General features: G+C 44.7%; 1 long non-coding RNA gene across 1 annotated transcript; it reads right to left on the reverse strand.

Moving 5' to 3' along the window:
- Positions 1–2,008: 2,008 nt before the first annotated feature.
- LOC144689015 (uncharacterized) lies at positions 2,009–14,024 on the reverse strand. The gene is made up of 3 exons (XR_013578544.1): positions 13,896–14,024; positions 7,764–7,928; positions 2,009–2,090 (listed from the first exon to the last, which is right to left on the reverse strand). It is a non-coding gene; the product is annotated as an uncharacterized LOC144689015 (long non-coding RNA).
- Between the last annotated feature and the right edge of the window lie 7,494 nt (positions 14,025–21,518).

Raw genomic sequence — 21,518 nt, forward strand, 5'->3', positions numbered from 1 at the left:
GACTTGGGCATGGAATTTTACTCTGTTGTGGTGGGTTGGGATGCAGAGGAATAGACATTAAACTGAATCCATGCGTCCAGGAATGTTCCAGGGGCCCAGATTTCTAGAATAGAAACGACATGTGTCAAGTCTCACTTTCAGAGATAAACTGTGAAGAAAGAATCTAGCTTCCGTCTGTAGAAAACTGATTAAAAAAAATAAAACTCTTCTTTCCAAAACAGGGATTTTTTTTTTCCCCCAAAAATAATAATTTCCCTGTGATAACTTGCACCAGGACTGGAGAGCTGTTAGCTGTTGCCATGTTCAGGTGTCAGTTGTGGCTCAGTTGTTTGCACTCTCACCTGACAGGGAAGGAGGTTAACTGCCACTCTGAAGACTGGTGCCAGGGTTGAAACACCCAGTATACTATTGAGGGAGTGCAGCACTGTTGGGCGCAGGGAGTATGGGGTTGGGGATAATGGAGGGGCAGGCGAGGAGGGGGAGCCCTGCTTCGGGTTATTTCTGTCATTCGTTGTCCTTTGAGGGTAAATGGCTCGGGAGAAACAAAGTAAAATAGAGCTGCCTGTGGGCTGTTTGTGCTTTTCCTAAGGATCCTGTAATCTCTTGGTCAACGCTCTCAGTTGGAATCTTTGTATGTCTTTTTTTTTTAGTTTAGGAAAGGACTCAGGCACACTGCATTCTTTAGAAGATGTGTAAATAAGATTTAAATTTATTGTGATGATTTCTACCAATTCTTCCTCGGGGTCGTTTAAGGCCAATTTTAAAACTGATGGCCTAAGGTTCATAGTGAAAGATACCAAGGCTGTCAGCCATAGCCACATGGGTGTCAGCTTTGAGTAGCACTATCATCTCTGAGGCAGGAGGTTGTGGGTTCAAGTCCCACTCCAGATACCTGAGCACAAAATCAAGGCTGACACTCACAGTGCAGCACTGAGGGAGTGCTGCAGTGGAGGAGGTGCCATCTTTTGGATGAGACTTTAAACTGAGGCCTGTCAGTCTTCTCAGGTGGATGTAAAATATCCCAATATTCAAAGGGAGTTCACCCCGATCAATATTTTGTTCACAAGGTTTCACAAACAGCCATGTAATAATGTCAGATATTCTCTATATTTTGGTGATATTGGTTGAGGGATGAATATTGGCCAGGACACCTGGGAGAAATTCTCTTTTGGAAATAGTGGCATCAAATCTTTTACATCCGCCTGAGAGGGCAGACAGGACCTCGGTTTAATGTCTCACCCAAAAGATCATGTGCTCAAGTTTCTAGAGTGGAACCTGAACCCACAATTTTCTGATTCTGTAGGTAAAAGTGCCATAGAACCAAAACTGATTTTGGTGCAGTATTCCCGCCTTGGGGAGATTTTGGCGTTACAGAGAATGTCGTTGAAGGGAAGAGAAGGATTTGGCACAAAAGAAGAAACTGAAATTTTTGACACGCACATTGACAATGGAGGAGATTGAGAAAGATTCAGTAAGGTCAGTTGAGATAGTGAGACCAAGACTGTCAGTGTGGGTAAAGAAGCATGAAAGGAAGACCCTTCCAAGACTTTGCAAATATTGATCGGATTGTGAGAGATATGAAGAAGTTGCATCCCTGAAGAATTGAAGGAAACAGATTTTCACTGCCCCATCAAAAGAAAAATTTGTATTTATACAGTGCCTTTAAGAACATCCCAAAGTGCTTTACAGCCAATGAAGTAGTCACTGTTTTAATGTAAGAAACATTACAGCCAATTTGCAGGGTGAACTCCCCTGTTCTTCTTCAAAATAGTGACTTGGGATCATTTATTATGTCCACCTAAGAAAGTAGGCAGCGCCTTGGTTTAATGTCTCAAATGAAAGATGGCACTTCCAACAGTGCAGCATTCCCTCAGTATTGCATTCGGAGTATCATCCTGGAATTCTTTTATTCAGGTCTCTGAAGTAGGAAGTCCATTAGAAGAAGTAGTGAGAGGGCTACCCACTAAGCCACAGCTGACTGGGAAGGCCAATGGAGAAGACCAGACTCATCCTCAACCATGGAGTAATCTTTAGTTTCTCTAGAAATTGAAAGTGGTGCTAAGGGCATGAGTTGGGCTGATTGCAGAAACCTACAGTGGTAAAATGGCTGTCAGCAGACTCTAGAAAACTAGTGGAAAGCACAATACCAGGTGCCTGCACGTGACAAACATAAAATCTCAAGAATTTTCTATTTATAAATTTTCCATGTATCTATCCATAGGCAATCAATAAGCATCAATATAAAGGAAAATCATTATTTATATTCTGTATGAAGCAATCCCTGTTAGTTCCACTTCTCACTTGAATGTGTTAGTGTGAGCTGCAGTGTGGTCCCATGGCTTCTTACCAATGTACAGTAACTTGCACAGGTGGCCATTCTTGATGGAAAAAAGTGACAAGCTATTCCACCATGGAGTCATCACCATGAGCCCAAGCCTTGGTCTTGTCAAACATTCATAAATATGCATTTTCTCTCAGGGATAATTGGCCAAATAACCCATCCTAGGCCAGGTACCCTAAGGACGACCAGAGCAGCCACATGACCATGACTATTGGAATCAGCTAACGTGACACGGTCCAGGGCTGGAGCCTGGTATCTCCCTGTTCAGTGGGGCTCAGTGTTTACCAGCAGAGGCATCAAGTAGAGCTTGACAGTTAACTCTTAAATACTTACCATGGCTCAATGGGTAGCCTTGCCTCTGAGTCAGAAGGTTGTAGGTTCAAATCCAACTCCCAGTACATGAGCACAAAATCCAGGCTGACATTCCCAGTGCAGTACTGAGGGAGTGCTGCATAGCTGGAGGTGCCATCTTTGAAATGAGCCCCCATCTACTCACTCAGGTGAATGTATAAGAAGAGCAAGGGAGTTCTCCCTGGTATCATGGCCAACACTAGTCCCTCACCAGGAATTCACCAAGGCTCCTTCAACAGCACCTTTCAAACCCACAACCACTACCATCTAGAAAGACAAGGGCAGCAGATAGATAGGAACACCACCACCTGCAAGTTTCCCTCCAAGTCACTCACCATCCTGACTTGGAAATATATCGCTGTTCCTTCACTGTCACTGGGTCAAAATCCTGGAATTCCCTTCCTAACAGCACTGTGGGTGTACCTACATGGTACACCACATGGACTGCAGCGGCTCAAGAAGGTGGCTCACCGTCACCTTCTCAAGGGTAATAAATGCTGGCCCAACCAGCGAAGCCCACATCCCATGAATGTATAAAGAAAAAAAATCAGTATCACTAAAACGCATGATATGGTCATTGCTGTTCAAGGGACCTTGCACAAATTGGATTTTTTTCATATTCTGTCATGGGATGTGGGCATTGCTGACAAGGACAACATTTATTTCCCAATACTAATTGCCCTTGAGAATGTGGTGGTGAGCCATGTACTGCTGCAGTCCATGTGGTGAAGTTGCTTCCATAGTGCTGTTAGGGAGGGAGTTCCATGATTTTGGCCCAGTGACTGTGAAGGAACTCTATGTTGGTTGTTTGAGTCAGGATCGGAATATGTTGGCAGCCTGTCACACTCTCTCATAAGTTGAGGGGTACACTGGCCATCAGCACTTGCTACAAGGGCCAAGTTTTGTGCCAATTTGTCATGGGCACAACAGGGCCAGGGGTCTGGCTTATTCTCAACCAATAACTCTCACAAGCACCAGGGGCCGGATTTTCAACATGGAGTTGGGAACCCAACATCCAGATGAATTTTGAGTCCCAAACCTACACCTGAGCTGTGTCACACTTACAATGTGTTTTTAAAAAAAATGTAAATGGCTTAATTGGCCAGGAGGCGAGCTCAGCACCCAACTAGAGGTGCTGAGAGCTTCTTGGAAGTGAGAGCTGCCTGCCTGGTGGCAGCAGCAAAGACAGACAGCAGCCATGTTGATGGCTGCCACGGCCTTGTCGTTCAGGGCAGGGAGCTCCTGGGAAGGCCACAGAGGTGGAACGAGGAGGACAGCGGCCTTGCATGACAAGGTAAAGAAGCAACGCTCGTGTCGCCAATCCTTGGCCCCACAGATTTGTTCCAAAGACAGCTGCAGGGAAAGTGATTTGGGCCCTGCAGCAAACTCAGCAGCTACGCACTGACGTGCTCAAGCCTGTTTGGGCTCACCAGGAAAAAAATCTGAAAATGGCATTCGGGAACAGACAGGCTGCCTCGAGCTCCTTGAGGAGCCATTAGTTGGCGATGAGCGCATTCATAGCCCTCCCTTCTCCCCACCCCCATTGGCTTTTTGAAATTTCAAACCTGTCCTGGAGGTAACGGAATCCCGAGACGCCCTCCACGATTTTCAAAGCCTGTTTGCACCAGATCCAGACCCTGTGGCTCTTTGAAAATCCCAGCCCAGGCCTCTGTTGTATCACAGTCAATCTAAACTCCACCAGCTAAAAGAGACAAAGCCAAACAAAACATTTCAACAGGGATCTCCAAGCTAAAATTAAATTCAATAAATCTGTGATACTATTTCTTTTAGGGCATTATCTTTCAAAATTTAGTTTTGATGAAAATCAAAGAACCTTGTTCACAGAATTTTCTTTTAAAAAAGGGGAATCCTTTCTAAAAACATCAACATCAGCATTTATATAGTGCCTTTAACATAGTGAAACATCTCAAGGCTCTTCACAAAAGTGAGTATAAAGCAAGAAATCGACACCGATCCAAAGGAGATATCAGGACAGGCCACCCAATTCTTTGTCTTAGAATTAGGCTTTGAGGAGTATCTTAAAGACAAGAGAGAGAGAGAGGAGTAGAGAGGCAGAGAAGTTTAGGGAGGGGATTTCAGAGCTTAGAGCTGAAGCAGCTTAAGGCATGGCCACCAATTGTGGAGCAAAGGAAGTAGAAGAATGCAGAGATCTCGGAGGGTTATAGGGCCAGAGGTAGGGTGGCCACTGCCCCAGAAAGTTTTGCACATGAGAATGAGAATTTTTAATCTGAGATATTGGCGGAGCAGGAATCAATGTAGGTCAGTGGGCACAGTGGGGAAATGGGTGGGTTGACATTCGCAGTCCAGAGCCGCATTGTCCTGGACAAGGGGATCAGTGCATCTGATTCATGACTTTCGCAGTTTGTCAGAAAATTGGGAGATCTTTGTATCCAGTGCACCAACCTCTAGACCCTGACTGAGATACAGATGTACAATACCAAAAAGTTTATGCTTATTGGAACCCAAAGATACTGGTGTTTCATTGCCTTGCTGAGTCTTTAAGAAAGGAACTAACGGAAAAATATTGAATGAGGCCGGAAGGACAAGAGAACACTTAAATAAAACCAAAAGAAGACAATGGAATTCTTCAGACATGTTATCCATGCACAAGGGTTGGCATGTCTAATCACCACTGAGAGGGTTAATGGAAAAAGAGGAAGAGCCTGACAGTGAAAGAAACAGCTAGACAACGTTAAAGACTGGCTTAACCAGAACTCCAGCAACCAGGTCATTCTCTGTTGCTATGATCGGAAAAGTTTGGAAGATCATGATCGCCTATGCCACGCGGAATAGCACTTAGACAACAAAGTCTTTATATCCAACAGCAAGACATCTCATATGGCCTTGTTCATGTTAAGCGAGAGAAGATGCTGCTCCATAAACACCAGATGCTTATACCGAGTACAAAGGAGGAAAGGAGCAATGTTTCTGCAGGGGGGCAGGGAACCCTCGAGGAAAATCCTGAGGAGGGAATGGGAGCAGGTTGCCTGGGAGGTCAATTCCCAGATTCTAGTCCAAGAACCTGGCAGCAGTGCTGCAAGGAGTTCAATGACCTTACACAGGCAGTCAAGGTCAGTGAATGGAATGCATCTTCACAGGATATTCGCCCACCAGCCACTCGTGCTGTGCCATGCACCACACCCCCATCACTCACTCATCAGCAATCAGGACTCACACCTTTTTTCAGAGACTTTTACCTCACCCTCATACAAGTACCAATGCTGCCAGCCTCACATCCAACTGTTACGGGTCCACGTAGCTCCAGCTATTCAGTTGTGACAGACACATCACCCAAACACATGGCAACACAATTACTGACATTCTTCACTGTCTCTTTTGCAGGACAAGGTGGAGCATAACAGAAGGGAGCAGGGTAGAATCAGAGGAAGACAGGCATGCCTACCATCACCTGAGCCCTCACGGTAGCCCAAAGATGGCAGGAATGGTTGTCTGCCTCAGGATGAAGGCATCATGGCTGCTGTCAGGATAGCAGGCATTTGCCAAAATGATGTTCAGTGCTTGGTCAAGCATCAACTGTACCTTCTGTCCACAGCTTTCCTCTTTCTCCCCCACCCACAGTTTGCCTTCTCTGCCGCCTCTGCTCCATTTCCCTGCCACGATCAACCCAAGATGGACAGCGACCTCGGCCCTTATAACTCCAGCAGGCTTTCTGTTGACAGGGCAGCAAACCCGTTTGACTACCACCGTCTTTCCCCCTCGCCCCCCTCCTCCCCCCCAACACCTCTGTCAGGATGCAACAACACTCCTTTCAAAATCCAACAAATCACCAAAGTTCTTCCAAGAACAGACCACAGCACTTCCACAAATTTTGCAAGAACAAAAGTAAATCAAAATCATATCACCTGCAAATTGGATAGCTGGCCTTTTAAATAATGGTAGTGTTCAGCTGTGAGTAAATACAAGTTAACTCGCCCTGCGCGGTCCAAGGAATTTTTAAAAAATTAGCAGAACATGTGTCAAACCAGCTGAAGTGGCTGGCTGACATACAATTGACCCATTTTCCAGCTTCTGACATATGCACAGTACCCCTACACTAATGCCCTGTCAGTCGGTTGGAAGCATTCCAACTGTCTTTTTCAGCATTCTGTCTGCCATTTTCAGCCTCTCCAGCTTCCAAAGCGATGTCTCGTCAGCTATAGAGCCAAACTTTTCAGCAATATTCTCCGTCCAAAACTTTTATGCTTCCATTATCAATTCCTATGCCGACCTTTTATAACTAACTTCCTGTATTACATTGTATCTACTCTGTGGCTACAAGAGCAGGTCAGAGGCTAGGAATCCTGCAGTGAGTAACTCACCTCCTGACTCCCCAAAGCCTGTCCACTATCTACAAGGCGCAAATCAGGAATGTGATGGAATACTCCCCACGTGCCTGGATGAATGCAGCTCCTACATCACTCAAGAAGCTTGACACTGTCCAGGACAAAGCCCACTTGATTGGCACCCCATCCACAAACATTCACTCCCTCCACCACCGACGCACAGTAGCATCAAGTGCACCATCTACAAGATGCACTGCATGAACTCACCAAGCCTCTTTAAACAGCACCTTCCAAACCCACGCCCACTACCATCTAGAAGGTCAAGGACAGCAGACACATGGGAACACCACCACCTGGAATTTCCCCTTGAAAATATATTGCTATTCCTTCATTATCGCTGGGTCAAAATCCTGGAACGCCCTCCCTAACAGCACTGTGGGTGTACCTACACCACATGGACTGCAGCGGTTCAAGAAGGCAGCTCACTGCCACCTTCTGAAGGGCAATTAGGGATGGGCAATAAATGCTGGCCTAGCCAGCGACACCCACATCCCATAAATGAATTTTAAAAAGTAAATATACCAAGCCACTGCAGCATCTTTGCTGCGAGAGGGTGTAATTACAATGTGACACGTTTACATAGCAGTTTCCATTGTAAATGGTGGTGTAGGAATTCATAAACGGCAAATAAAATTGAGAGGAAGCCCTAAAGGAGTAAGGTAGTTTTAATATATCAATAGACAAGTGGTTCCTTTGGAAATCTTTACCTTCATTGTTTGTTTCTTTCCTGCAGGTTATGGTTCTGTTGGTGACGTTTCTCCATACTCAATTGAGTCTCCAGACTAAATCTTCTGAGCTTATTAGAGTGGGCACTCCCTCTTTCAGACCTCTTTGTTACAGCACAACCATCCACTCTATCCACTGTGCCAAGCCTGATGAGAATTTATAAAGAGTCGGAAGATCACCAGAAGAAAAAGGTACCGGGAAGCAATTTCTTTTCCAATTTATTCTACTCCTCTCCTGACACTGCTGACTTGCGCTGAGGCATTGATTTCATAGACAACTGTCATTCCTTAACATCTCCCCCAGTAGACCAATTTTCGCATCTGGTCCAAGATTGTCAGCAGGAGATAGGCTAAACTGGTTACACTGTTAAGACAGTTGCATAGATTAGGTTTGTATTCGCTTGAATATCAAAGATTAAGGGGTGATCTAATTGAGGTGTTTAAGATGCTTAAAGGGGTGATAGGACAGATAGAGAGGAGCTATTTTCTCTGGTGCAGTAGGGCAGGAACCCAGAATAAGGGGAGCAGAAAATAGAGCCAGGACGTTCAGAAGTGATATCAGGAAGCACTTCTCCACACAAAGGGTGATGGAAATTTGGAAACCTCTCCCCAAAAATGTGGTTGAGGATGTGGAGGGGGCGTGGTTGGGTAGGGGGTGGTGGTAGGGGTAATTGAAAACACCAAAACTGAAATTGATACATTTTTGTTAAGCAAGGGCATTGGGGATTACACAACCAAGGTGAATGGATGGAGCTGAGCTACAGTTCAGCCATGATCTAATTAAATGACTGAATAGTCTCCGGGGCCTTTAATAGTCTTCTCCTGTCCCTATTTGACCACAGAGAGCATAGAACACTACCTGCTCCTGTTCTCTCCGTTTAAGCACACACGCTTTCCCCTGAGTAATTAAACAGTAATCAGGAGTGGTAATCTTTGCTGATATTATCCCCCTCTATGCCTCACAGATACAGATGATAATTAGTCCGCTCCAGCTCTCTTTGCACAGATCAGGGACTGCTTGCTCTGCGGACCTCAGTACCAGCACCAAGGAATGTCTTTTCCCATTATGAAATTGGATGGAGGAGGAGAGCAGGGATCTCGCTTGCTTTTGTTTGGTAGTTTGTTTCTTTATTTTGCCAAGAATAGTTTCGCCTTTTTAAAAGAACACTCAAGCGAAGGTTTTCTTATAATGCAGTTAAATGAGAATGGTATCTTAGAATCCTCTTGCAGGATCAGAACTGTTACTGGTAGGAGATAGGGACTGATTCAGATTGATCAGAAACTCAACCAAAGAGGTTGAGGTTCCACTAACAGACATTTCCTTTTGCTGGGTATAGTAGTGTAATGCTTATGTTCCTGGGCTACCAATCCTGGATCAACCTTCTTGTAAATGAGAGTTTAAATCCCACCATGGAAATATAAATTTTAGTTGGCAAATTTAAACCAGTATCAGTAAAACTACACCTGTGTTTTTTACATCATTTCAGTCCAAAGTACTTTGCCAATTGTGAAACACTTTGGGATGTCCGAAGGTCATGCTAGGCTCTCAGGTTCTTGCTTTCTTTAGCCTACTGTCAAGAGCATTGGTCAGAATAAAGCACTGTTACTGCTAAAGTGATCACAAAGCTGTGGATCATCATAAGAACCCAGCTGGTTTGTTAATGTCCTTTAAAGGGCGTAAACTTGCTGTCTTACCCTGTCTAGGGTTTATAGGAACAGGAGGAGGCCATTTCACCCTCACACCTGTTCCGACATTCATTAAGATCGTAATTGATCTGTGTGTGACCTAACTCCATATATGTGATTCCAGTCCCAATCAACATGGTTGACTTTTAATGGCTCACTGATGTGGTCCAACAAGTCATTCAGCACTGCCCCAAGTGACGTTTACTGTAAAAATGACAATCTGTCGCGATGTGTTTTGCAAGAAGTTTAAACAGTCTTATCTCTCGGAAGCATTCTGCATACAGCAAATTATTTTGAATTATTGTGACTGTTATGCAGGTCCCATTTTGTTGCACTGCTCGACTCCTTTAAGATTATTGAACAGCTGCGCACGTGAACATCTCCCAGGAGCCGCTCCTTGTGTGCGGCTTGTTTGTGCCCTGTGTGGTGAGCTCTGGATGGGGGAAATATTGATGTTGGTTGAGAGAGCAATGTCTTTTAGGACTCACAAAGGAATCCTCCTCCCCTCCTTCTGGTAGTTCCTGTGTGCGATCTTTAATGGAAGCAAACAATGTGGCGCTGTGGGCCATCGGCATGAGATGCTGTGGGCCACCAGCAGCAGCAGAATTATACTCAGCCAAAATCTGTAACCTCATGGCCCGGCATATCCCCCACTCTACCATTACCACCAAACCAGGGGATCAACACTGGTTCAATGATGAGCACAGGAGGTCATGCCCGGAGCAGCACCAGGCATACTTAACAGCGAGGTGTCAACCTTGTGAAGCTACAAAACAGGACTACTTGCGTGTCAAACAGCACAAGCAGCAAGTGATAAACAGGGCTAAGCAATTCCACAACCAATGGATCAGATCTGAGCTCTGCTGTCCTGCCACACCCAGCCGTGAATGGTGGTGGACAATTAAACAACTCACTGGAGGAGGAGGCTCCACAAATATCCTGATCTTCAAGATGGGGGAGCCCAGCACGTCAGCGCAAAAGATAAGATATCCACGTGATATCAAGAAACAGCTGAAGACACTGGATACTGCAAAGACTATGGGCCCTGACAATATCCTGGCAAAATTTCTGAAGACCTGTACTCCAGAACTTGCTGCACCCCTAGCCAAGCTGTTCCAGCACAGCTACAACACTGGCATCTATCCCGCAATGTGGAAAATTGTCCAGGTATGTCCTGTAGACAAAAAGCAGGACAAACCCAACCTGGCCAATTACTGCCCCATCAGTCTACTCTCAATCATCAGTAAAGTGATGGAAGGTATCATCAACAGTGCTGTCAAGTGACACTTGCTTAGCAATAACCTGCTCACTGATGCTCAGTTTGGGATCTGCCAGGGCCACTCAGCTCCTGACCTCATTACAGCCATGGTTCAAACGTGGACAAAAGAGCTGAACTCCCGAGTTGAGGTGAGAGAGACTACCCTTGACATCAAGGCCACATTTGACCGAGTATGGCATCAAGGAGCCCTAGCAAAACTGGGGTCAATGGGAATCAGAGGGAAACTCTCCACTGGTTGAAGTCATGCCTAGCATAAGGGAAGATGGTTGTGGTTGTTGGAGGTCAGTCACCTCAGCTTCAAGACATCACTGCAGGAGTTCCTCAGTGTCCTCGGCTCAACCATCTTCAGTTGCTTCATCAGTGACCTTTCTTCCATCACAAGGTCAGGAGTCGGGATGTTCGCTGATGATTGCACAATGTTCAGCACCATTCACGACTCCTCAGATACTGAAGCAGTCCATGTCCAAATGCAGCGAGACCTGGACAATATCCAGGCTTGGGCTGACAAGAGGTAAGTAACATTTATGTCACTCAAGTGCCAGGCAATGACCATCTCCAACAAAGAGAGAATCTTACCATTGCCCTTTGACATTCAATGACATTACCATCGCCGAACCCCCCACTATCAACATCCTGGGGGTTACTATTGACCAGAAACTGAACTGGACTAGCCATATAAATACTGTGGCTACAAGAGCAGGTCAGAGGCTGGGAATCCTGCAGTGAGTAACTCACCTCCTGACTCCCCAAGGCTGTCCACAATCTACAAGGCAAGTGTTTGATGGAATAGAAAAACAGAAAATGTTGGAAAAATTCAGCAGGTCTGACAGCATCTGTAGAGAGAAAAGCAGAGTTAACATTTCAAGTCTGTATGACCCTTCTTCAGGGTGATGGAATACTCGCCACTTGCCTGGATAAGTGCAGCTCCAACAACACTCAAGAAGCTTGACATCATCCAGAACAAAGCAGCCTGCTTGATTGGCACCCCATCCACAAACATTCACTCCCTCCATCACCGACATACAGTAGCAGTAGTGTGTACTATCTACAAGATGCACTGCAGCAACTCACCAAGGCTCTTTAGACAACACCTTGCAAACCCACGACCACTACTATCTAGAACGTCAAGAGCAGCAGATACATGGGAACACCACCACCTGGAAGTTCCCCTCCAAGCCATTCACCATCCTGACTTGGAAATATATCGCCGTTCCTTCACTGTCGCTGGGTCAAAATCCTGGAACTCCCTTCCTAACAGTACTGTGGGTGTACCTACACCACATGGACTCCTGCAGTTCAAGAAGGTGGCTCATCACCACCTTCTCAAGGATAATTAGGGATGAGTAATAAATGCTGGCCCAGCCAGCGAAGCCCACATCCTAGAGTGAATTAAAAAAATTGGTTTAATGTCTCAGCTGAAAGTCACTGATTCAAACTGTGCAACATTGCCCTGTGTTGTGATGTGATATACATGTACCTTTAAGGGGCGTATCTTAATGATGATGTCCATCACTACCCACTACGAGACAGGATGTGATGTATAATGCCATGTCTCTGTAGACAGAACACAGCAACAGTCCTACAGGTCAGATGTGTCTACATAGCCTCTCATTGTCTGTATATCGTCTTATCTTCAAAAAAGAACCCACATTATTGTTTCACCAATCCATGTCGTATGATTGGTATGTTTGTGATAAACAGAAGAATGCAACACATTGCACAATTCCTGGAGCGAGAGAATGATCTGACAGCCTTTTTTTCTATGAAGACCTGAACTTGGGTGTAGGGAGCAGTGTTGTAAAGTTTGCAGATGATACAAAATTGGACCATGTAGTACATGGTAATGAGGATAATTGTAGACTTCAGAAATGACATAGGCGTAGTGATTAAATGGGCAGACACATGACAATTCAGTTCCAAATGGAAAAGTGCAAAGTAATGTTCTTTGGGAGGACTAATATGGAAAGACAGTCTACTATAAATGACACAATTCTGAAGAGTGTAGATGAGCAGAGAGAGCTTGATGTCCATATGAACAAATCCTTTAAGGCAGGGCAAGTTGATAAGCTGGTTTTAAAAAAAACAGCATATGGGTTATTTGGGTTTATAAATAGAGGCGTACAATATAAAAGTAAAGGGATCACACCAGAACTTTGTGAATCACTATTCAGGCCTCAGCTGGGGTATTGTGGGCAATTCTGGGCAACACACTTTAGGAAAGATGTAAAGGCCTAAGAATGGAAAGAGGGGAGAGTTACCAGGATGTAACCAGGGATAAGGGACTTCGGTTACGGGCAGAGGTCCGAAAAGTTTAGACTCTTCTCCTTGGAACAAAGAAAGTTAAGAGGTGACCAAATAGAGGTTTTCAGGATGATGAGAGGTTTCAATAGAGAGGAAGAAAAGTTATTTCCTCTATAAGTCAGCCAGTAATCAGAGATCATAGATTTCATTCACTGGCAAAAGATCTAGAGAGATGATGATGTGTACAAAATTATGAGGGGAATAGATAGAGTGGACAGGATAAAATTGTTTCCCTTGTTGGAGAATTCTAGAACCAGGGGACAAGGATTCAAGATAAGTGGCAGAAGGTGTAGGGGGGACATGAGGAAGAACTTTTTTATGCAGAGGGTAGTGGGTGTCTAGAATTCGCTGCCCAAGTTGGTGGTAGAGGCAGAAACTTTAAACTCTTTTAAAAAGTACCTGGATCTGCACCTAAAGTGCTGTAAGCTGCAGGGCTATGGGCCGGGTGCAGGAAGGTGGGATTAGAGAGGGCATCTGGGTGTCCTCGGGTTTGCATGGACAAGATGGGCTGAATGGCCTCCTTCTGTCCTGTAACTTTTCTATGGTTCTATGAGGAGAAACCTTTTCACTCAAAGAGTTGTTGGCACCTGGAATGCTCAACTTGAAGAGGTGACGGAAGCTGATCCCATAAATAATTCTTAAAGGAGTTGGACAGGTACTCTAGGGTGAGGAATTTGCAGGGATTCAAACAAAAAAAATGGTGATGTGGGGATTAAATATGACTGCTTTGTCAAGGAGCCAACATGACAGGACAAATAACCTCCTTCTATGCTGTAGGTTTCTGTGATCCCATGATTCTAACCTCCTGACTACACAGGCAAGAGAGTGACCAACCAAGCCAAATTGACCGATGAATATTGAGTCGCTTTCAAATGTGGGTGAGCAAACCAACCCCATGCTCAGTTCAGGCCCAGATTAAAATCAGACTTTCAAAGGCTCCAGATTGGAATTTCCTCTGAGAAACTCATGCCTTTTTGGGGCAGATTCTGGCCACTTGGGGTCGGTGCCTAAAGGAGAGAAAGAACTTGCATTAATATAGCACCTTTCACAACCTCAGGACATCCCAAAGCACTTTAAAGCAACAACACTCAAGAAGCTTGATACCATCCAGGACAAAGCAGCCCACTTGATTAACACCCCATCCACCAGCTTAAACGTTCATTCACTCCACCATGACGCACAATGATAGCAGTGTGTACCATCTACAAGATGCAGTGCAGCAATTCACTAAGGCTCTCTTGACAGCACCTTTCAAATCCGTGACCTCTACCACCTAGAAGGACAAAGGATAGGAACACCACACCTGCAAGTTCCCCTCCAAGCCACTCACCATCCTGACTTGGAAATATATCGCCGTTCCTTCACTGTCGCTGGGTCAAAATCCTGGAACTCCCTTCCCAACAGCACTGAGAGTGTACCTGCACCATGTGGACTGCAGCGGTTCAAAAAGGCAGCTCACCACTACCTTTTCAAGGGCAACTAGGGATGGAGAATAAATGTTGGCCTAGCCAGCGAAGCTCATATCCCTTGAAAGAATAAATAAATATAAAGTACTGTCACTGTTATGATGCAGGAAACATGGCAACCAAATTGCACACAGCAAGATCCCAGAAACAACAATGAGATAATGACCATTTAATCTGTTTAGTAAAAGTAAAATAGCGCAGATGCTGGAAATCTGAAATAAAAATGAAGTGCTGGGAATACTCAGCAAGTCTGGCAGCACCTGTGGAGAGAGAAAGAGTTCATGTTTCAAGTGGAATGTGACTCTTCTTCCGAACTGATCTGTTAGTCTGTTTAGTAATATTGGTTGAGGGATAAATGTTGGTCTAGGACACTGGGAAGAGCCTCCCTGCTCTTCTTTGGATAATGGCCACAGGGTCTTTTACACTCCCCTGAGAGTGTGGCCTCGGTTTAATGTCCCATTTGAACGATGGCACCTCTGACAGAGCAGCAATCCCTCAGAATTGCCTGTCTGATTGGATTATCTGCTCAAGTCTCTGGAGTGGGACTTGAATCCTCAAGAATGTTGCCCACTAAGCCATTGCTGGCACTTACTTCCGTCGGCATGTACGGCTCGCCTCCCATTGGCCATTCTCCGAAACATGAGGTCATCCAAAACTCTGCTGCCTGTGTCCTAAATCGCACCAAGTCCCAGTCACCCATCACCCCTGTCCTCACTGAGCTGCATTGGCTCCCATTTAAGCACCACCTCAATTTTAAAATTCTCATCCTTGTTTTCAAATCCCTTCATTGCCTCACCCCTCCCAATCTCTGTAACCTCCTCCAGCCCTACAACCCTCTGGGATCTCTGTGCTCTTCCAATAATGACCTCCTGAGCATCCCTGATTTTAAGTGAAATAGAAAGAAAAAGAGCTGGGAAAACTCAGCAGGTCTGGCAGCATCTGTGGAGAGAGAAACAGTTAACATTTCAAGTCCAATGTGACTGTTCTTTGGAACCTGATTTTTAAGTGCATCACCATTGGTGGCTGTGCCTTCAGCTGTTCGGCCCTAAGAACTGGAATTCTCTTCGTGAACCTCTCTGCCTCTTTTTACTCTTTTAAGATGCACCTTAACACGAACCTCATTGTCTGAACCTTTGGTCATCTGGCTTTAGCCCTTCTGTGACTCAGTGTCAAATTCTGCTTGGTAACACTCCTGTGAAGCACCTTGGGACATTTTATCACGTTAAATGCACTATATAAGTGTAAGTTGTTGTTGTAGGAGCAGTTAGTTGGCAATGACTGTGGGAAAATTCACTTCCCAAAATAACCCAACTGTTCAAGCTGAACTAGGAAGGAACGGTTAGAGCTTGATCAAGGCTGAATCCAGAGATCAGAAAAGCCCCTCTTCTTGAGTTACACAATTAATCTATCTACTAATATTGTACTTGCCCATTAGTTTTTTTCCCCTTTCTCTTGCCCGCTCCCATAGCTATGTGAAAAAAGTTTACAGACGTTAATTCTTTCGAGACACAAGTGGCCATTTGTTATTCAAGTTCAGACACAAGAAAAGGAAACTTTATGTAAATCTATGCAAATTAATTCTGCAACTGCGGGATCACAAGCTCCCCTTATCCAAACTTTCCCACCGAGTCCTTTCATATGGAGAAAGCTGGAATAATGAGTTAGCTGAGGTCCACTTCTTGAAAATACAACAAGGGCCCTTCATAGTGAGCTAACGCCTAAACTCCTTTCTTTTTAACTCTTGCACTGCCATCTATATCTCTGCAGTTCATTTAGTTATCCAAGTGTCTCCCACCCCCTCCTGAAGATGCCTGCTCTTGCTAGGGTAGGTGTTGCACGGGCAACAGCAATAACAACTTATACTGCACCTTTAACATTGTAAAACATCCCAGGGCACTTCACAGAAGCATTGTCAAAAAGACTGATACCGAGCCATGTAAGGAGACATTCAGACAGGTGAAGTAGGTTTTAAGGTAGAGAAAAGTGGGGAGACAGAGAAGTTTAGGGAGGGAATTCCAGAGCTAGGCAGCTGATGGCGCGGCCGCCGATGGTAGAGCAGTTAAAATCAGGGATGTGTAAGCTGTCAGAAGCTGGAGAAGCACTAATATCTTTGCTGTAAAAATGGAGGAGGTTACTAGGGAGAAGCAAGGCCATGGAGAGATTTGAAAACAAGGATGGGAATTTTAAAGTCGAGGTGTTGCTAAACTGGGAACCAATGTAGGAAAGTAAGCACAGGGGATGATGAGTGTACGGGACCAAGTGTGAGTTAGGATACAGGCAGCTTAGTTATGGATGAGCTCAAGTTTATGGAGGGTAGAAGTTAAGAGGCCAGCCAGGAGAGCATTGGAATATTCAAGTCTGGAGGTAACAAAGTCATGGGTGAGAGTTTCAGCAGCAGATGAGCTGAGGGAGCTTTTGCAATCGCATCTCAAGTGGCCATTCTTCATGCATGAGCCTAACCTGCGAGGCCACTCCAGGTTGATGTGTACTGTTCTGATATCCCACACACCTATAAAAAAAAGGAAGACCTGCCTTTCATCACCTCAAGACATCCCAAATGCTTCACACCCAACGAAGGATGCTTTAAGCTTAGTCAGTGTTGTAATGTAGGACTGGTAGCAGTCAATTTATGCATAGCAAGTTCCTACAAACAATAATGAGATAATGACCAGATTATCTATTTCAGAGGGAAATTGAAAGCGTTGGAAACACATAAAAGACCAGGTGGCAAAAGATTAAAAAGAAAAATGTGCGTATAGTGCCTTCCATGAACTTCTCAAAGCACTTTACAGCCAGTGAAGTACTTTTTACAGTGTAGTCTCTGTTGTAATGTTGCCACTTTGCACACAGCAAACTCCCACAAACAGTAATGTGATAATGACAAGATAATCTTTTTTTGTGTGGGAGATGTTGATTGAGGGAGAAATATTGGCCAGGATACAGAGATACCTTCCCTAATCTTCTTCAAATAGTGCCACAGGATCTTTTATGCCCACATAAGAAACCAGGCAGGGTCTTGATTTAACACCCCATCAAAAAGACAGCACCTTCAACTATGCAGCACTCGCTCAGTACTGCACTGGAGTGTCAGCCTTGATTTTTGTACAGATGTCCTGTAGTGGGAACTTGAACCTGGAACCTAGGGAGCGCTACCAACTGAACCACAGCTGATACTGATTAAGGGTTATGTATTGGCCACGAAGACAGAACTCCCTGCTTTTCTACTGAAAAGTGCTGTGGGATCTATTACATTCACCTGAAGGAGCAGACATAGCCTCAGTTTAACATCTCATTCAAGTGAAAGCACCTCTGACAATGCAGCACTCCCTCAGTACTCCACTGTAGTTTCAGTCTCAATTATGTGCTCAAGACTCTGGAGTGAACACACAACATTCAGACTCAGATAGCTGGACTATTACCCACTGAGCCAAGGCTGATACCTTTACAGGAGAGTAACAAAGAGTGCTGCAAGATACTCAGCAGGTCTGGCAACATCAGCGGAAGGGGAAAATGGGGTTAACGTTTCAGGTTGATGACCCTTTGTCAGAGTGGACATTTTTATCTCTGGATAAATGTGGAACGGGAAGTCTGACTGACAGTACGATTGGTGGTGACGAGTCAAAAAAGTATTCTTCAGTCTAGAACATTTTCTTAGACCAGAGAAGGCTAAGGGATGATTTGATAGAAGTGATCAAAATCTTGAAGGCTTTTAATGGATTAAATAAGGTGAAGATCTTTGCAGTGGCAGAAGGGTCATTAACCAGAGGACACAGATTTAACATACCTCCTTATGTGACTAAAGAATCAGAGGTGACACGAGGAAAAACATTTCTATGCAGCAAGCTATTGTGATCTGGAATGTGCTGCCTGAAAGAGTGGTGGAACCAGATTCAGTAGGAACTTTCAAAGGAAGTTAGATGAATACTTAAAAAGGAAGAATTTGCTGGGTTACAGGGAAAAAGCAGGGGAGTGGGATTAATTGGATAGCCCTTTCAAAGAGCCAGCACAGATATGATGGGCTGAATGGCCTCCTTCTCTGTTATATCTTGTTATGATTCTAAGAACTGAGCTGAGAGACATTGGAAAAATCATATCCAGGATTCAGTGCTCAAGCTTTGGGGTGCATATTCTACTCACAATCTTCCGCCTCAGAGGTCCTACCAACTGAGCCAAACTTTTGGAAACAAATCTGAGTGAGAGTCAACACCTTTAGGAGGGAAGGGTAGAAAGAATGCAGGAGGAAGGAAATATTTCTCTGAAATAACTGAGGATGGCAGAGCATGTCCAATGTTCCAAATTATGGATCGATAGATCAAATAAACGGTGACTCATCCATCTATCAGTCAATTTGCATGTTATTGTAGAAAGAACTTCTATTTATATATCATCTTTCACAACCTCAGGAACTCGCCAATCATTATACTTCAACATGCCAAAGAGTTTTACACAAATTATTATTGAAATGTAGTAGTCTTGTTGTGACAGCAAAACCTGACCAACAATGACTGAGATGAGTAATGAGATAAATATGTTTCTTGGTGGCGTTGAAGGTTATTGGCCAGGAAACTGAAAGAACTCTTGTTCCAATAGTGAAACAGAACCTCTTACACCCATCAAAGCAAGCAAGTGGGACTTTTTGTTTTAATGCAAAGGACGGCACCTCTGACAGTGTAATACTCCCTCAGTACTGCGTTAGAAGTGCCAGCCTGAATTATGTGCTCAAGGCTCTGGAATGGGGCTTGAACTTACAACCTTCTGAGGAGGCAAAAGTGTTACCCATTGAGCCATGGCTCCCACATAGGGCAGAATTTTTCTCTCATTGGGCAGGCGCATGCCCGACCTGAACAAGAGTAAAATAGTGCACGATGACGTCAGGCGAGCGTGTTGATGTCATTGCACATGCTCGCAATATTTCACTCGACAGGCACGTGTGAGAGGTGACAGCGCACTCGCCGACAATTAAGAGGTCTATTAAAACCCTTAATCAATTAATAAAATCGGATTTTTTGCTGAGCGGCCAACCGTTTGGTTGGCGGGCAGGCGAAAATGCCAAGCGGCCTTTGGATTTTTGATGAAATCTCATCCACCGGTGGGATGAGGTTTCCAGCAGGAATTAAAAATACAATAAAAATGTTTAAATCTAATTTATAGCATGTCCCTGTTCATGTGACAGCGTCACACGAGGGGACGTGTTCACCTCGTTTTTTAAATCTTTTTTGTACTGTTACAAATGTTCAGCTCCCTGAGGCAGCTCTGTGCCTTCAGGGAGCTTTCAGTGTGCTTGCGCAAACATCCACGCGCACCCTCTTCCCACCCCCACCCTGGCAGCGTTGAGCGTTGCAGCGTGCAATTCACACTAGCTGACCGTTAATTGGCCAGCCAGCGTGAAATCGCAGTCGGGGCTCTATCGCCGGCGACGATCGGTTTCGCAACCACTCCCGGGCCAGTCCGCCCGATGAGGGCAAAACTCAGCCCATAATTTTACCCTGATTATTGAAGAAGCACAACATGAATGATCAAGATGGTGGCAACTCAAGGATTAATTTTCTTTTTGTTTAAGATTTAAAATCTGGCGACAAGGACTGTCCAACCTGTTGCCTGTGGGCAAGAAGTGAAACTCAAAGGTTGGGGCAACTCAAACCTCTTTGCATTTATTTTTCTCATTCATTGATTGGTACGAATTTTGGGGCCTTGATGATTTGTGGAATGCTAATCGTAATACCATTGCCTCATTAGCTTAAGGCAAATGTTAGTCTGTTGGTACCATTAAGTGGATTTATCTACTAATTATTAGGAACAGGGATTTGAACTGCATGTATGGATTCTAAGGCTGCATGGTAGAAACCTAAGACAAAATGAACTATTTTGGTTCCCATAAGCAAAGCAAACTCTGCTTCATTCAAAGGCTGTAGTTAAGCAAAGTAGTCTGGTAGGATCTAGCCTGATGATGAGCTGATCCTAGGGCCAATTTTCCCTGGGTTAATTGTGACTGCCCTTTACTAGCCAACAATATAGATGGGGGAGATGGTGGCATTGTGGTAATATCACTGGACTAGGAATTCAGAGGCCCAGCCTAATTGTCTGGCGATGTGTGTTCAAATCCCACCATGGCAGCTGGTGGAATTTAAATTCAATTAATAAATCTGGAATATAAAGCTAGTCTTAGTAAGGGTGACAATATAACTATCATCAATTGTTGTAAAAACCCATCTGGCTCACTAATGCCCTTTAAGGAAGGAAATCTGCCATCTTCACCTGGCCTGGCCTACCTGTGACTCCAGACTCTTAACTCCCCTCTGAAATGGCCAAGCAAGCCACTCAGTTCAAGGGCAATTAGGGATTGGCAACAAATGCTGGCCTTGCCAGTGATGCTGAGATCCCATTAAAGAATAAATAAAAATTTAAATCACTCCTGGTACACTGGCTGCAAGGTGTTGGGTAGTGGGAAGTGGTCTCTGGAAGTAGGACACATTAGCCCTGACTCTAAATTCTATCAGTTTCACTGGTTGTTGTGACCTCCAATGCTGACCCCAACAGACCCTACCAGAGTACTCCCCAAAGCCTATATTACACCCTCCTTTCAGCCCCTGTGTGATGGAGCTGATAGATGCATTAATTTCTGGAAGTATACCCTTTTCTGGGGGGTACTGTTCATTCCCCTAGTCTAAATGCCCACTCCCCACCCCGCATCCGCCTTCCCCTTTTGATCTCCTGGAGATCATTGCACCCCTTCTCACTCAGCCTAATGACCTCCAGATTCACACCAAGTGAGATTTTGCAACTAAAGTTGGGACCTGATATAAATTTGTCCGATCATTTTCTGACCTCATTCTGCTGGACCTTGACGAGTTTCAATGAGAGTTTTGGCAAAACAACTGAGGAAATTCCACTGTATTATGCTGGTAATGGAGGAGCTGGTAACTGGGAGTGGGACAGGCTGTGTGTAGGGGTGTGGATGATGGCAGTGTTGGTATCTAAGAGTGGGACTGAGTTTCATTGGTGATT

This window comes from Cetorhinus maximus, chromosome 13 (assembly GCF_964194155.1).
Source record: "Cetorhinus maximus chromosome 13, sCetMax3.hap1.1, whole genome shotgun sequence".
NCBI lineage: Eukaryota > Metazoa > Chordata > Chondrichthyes > Lamniformes > Cetorhinidae > Cetorhinus > Cetorhinus maximus.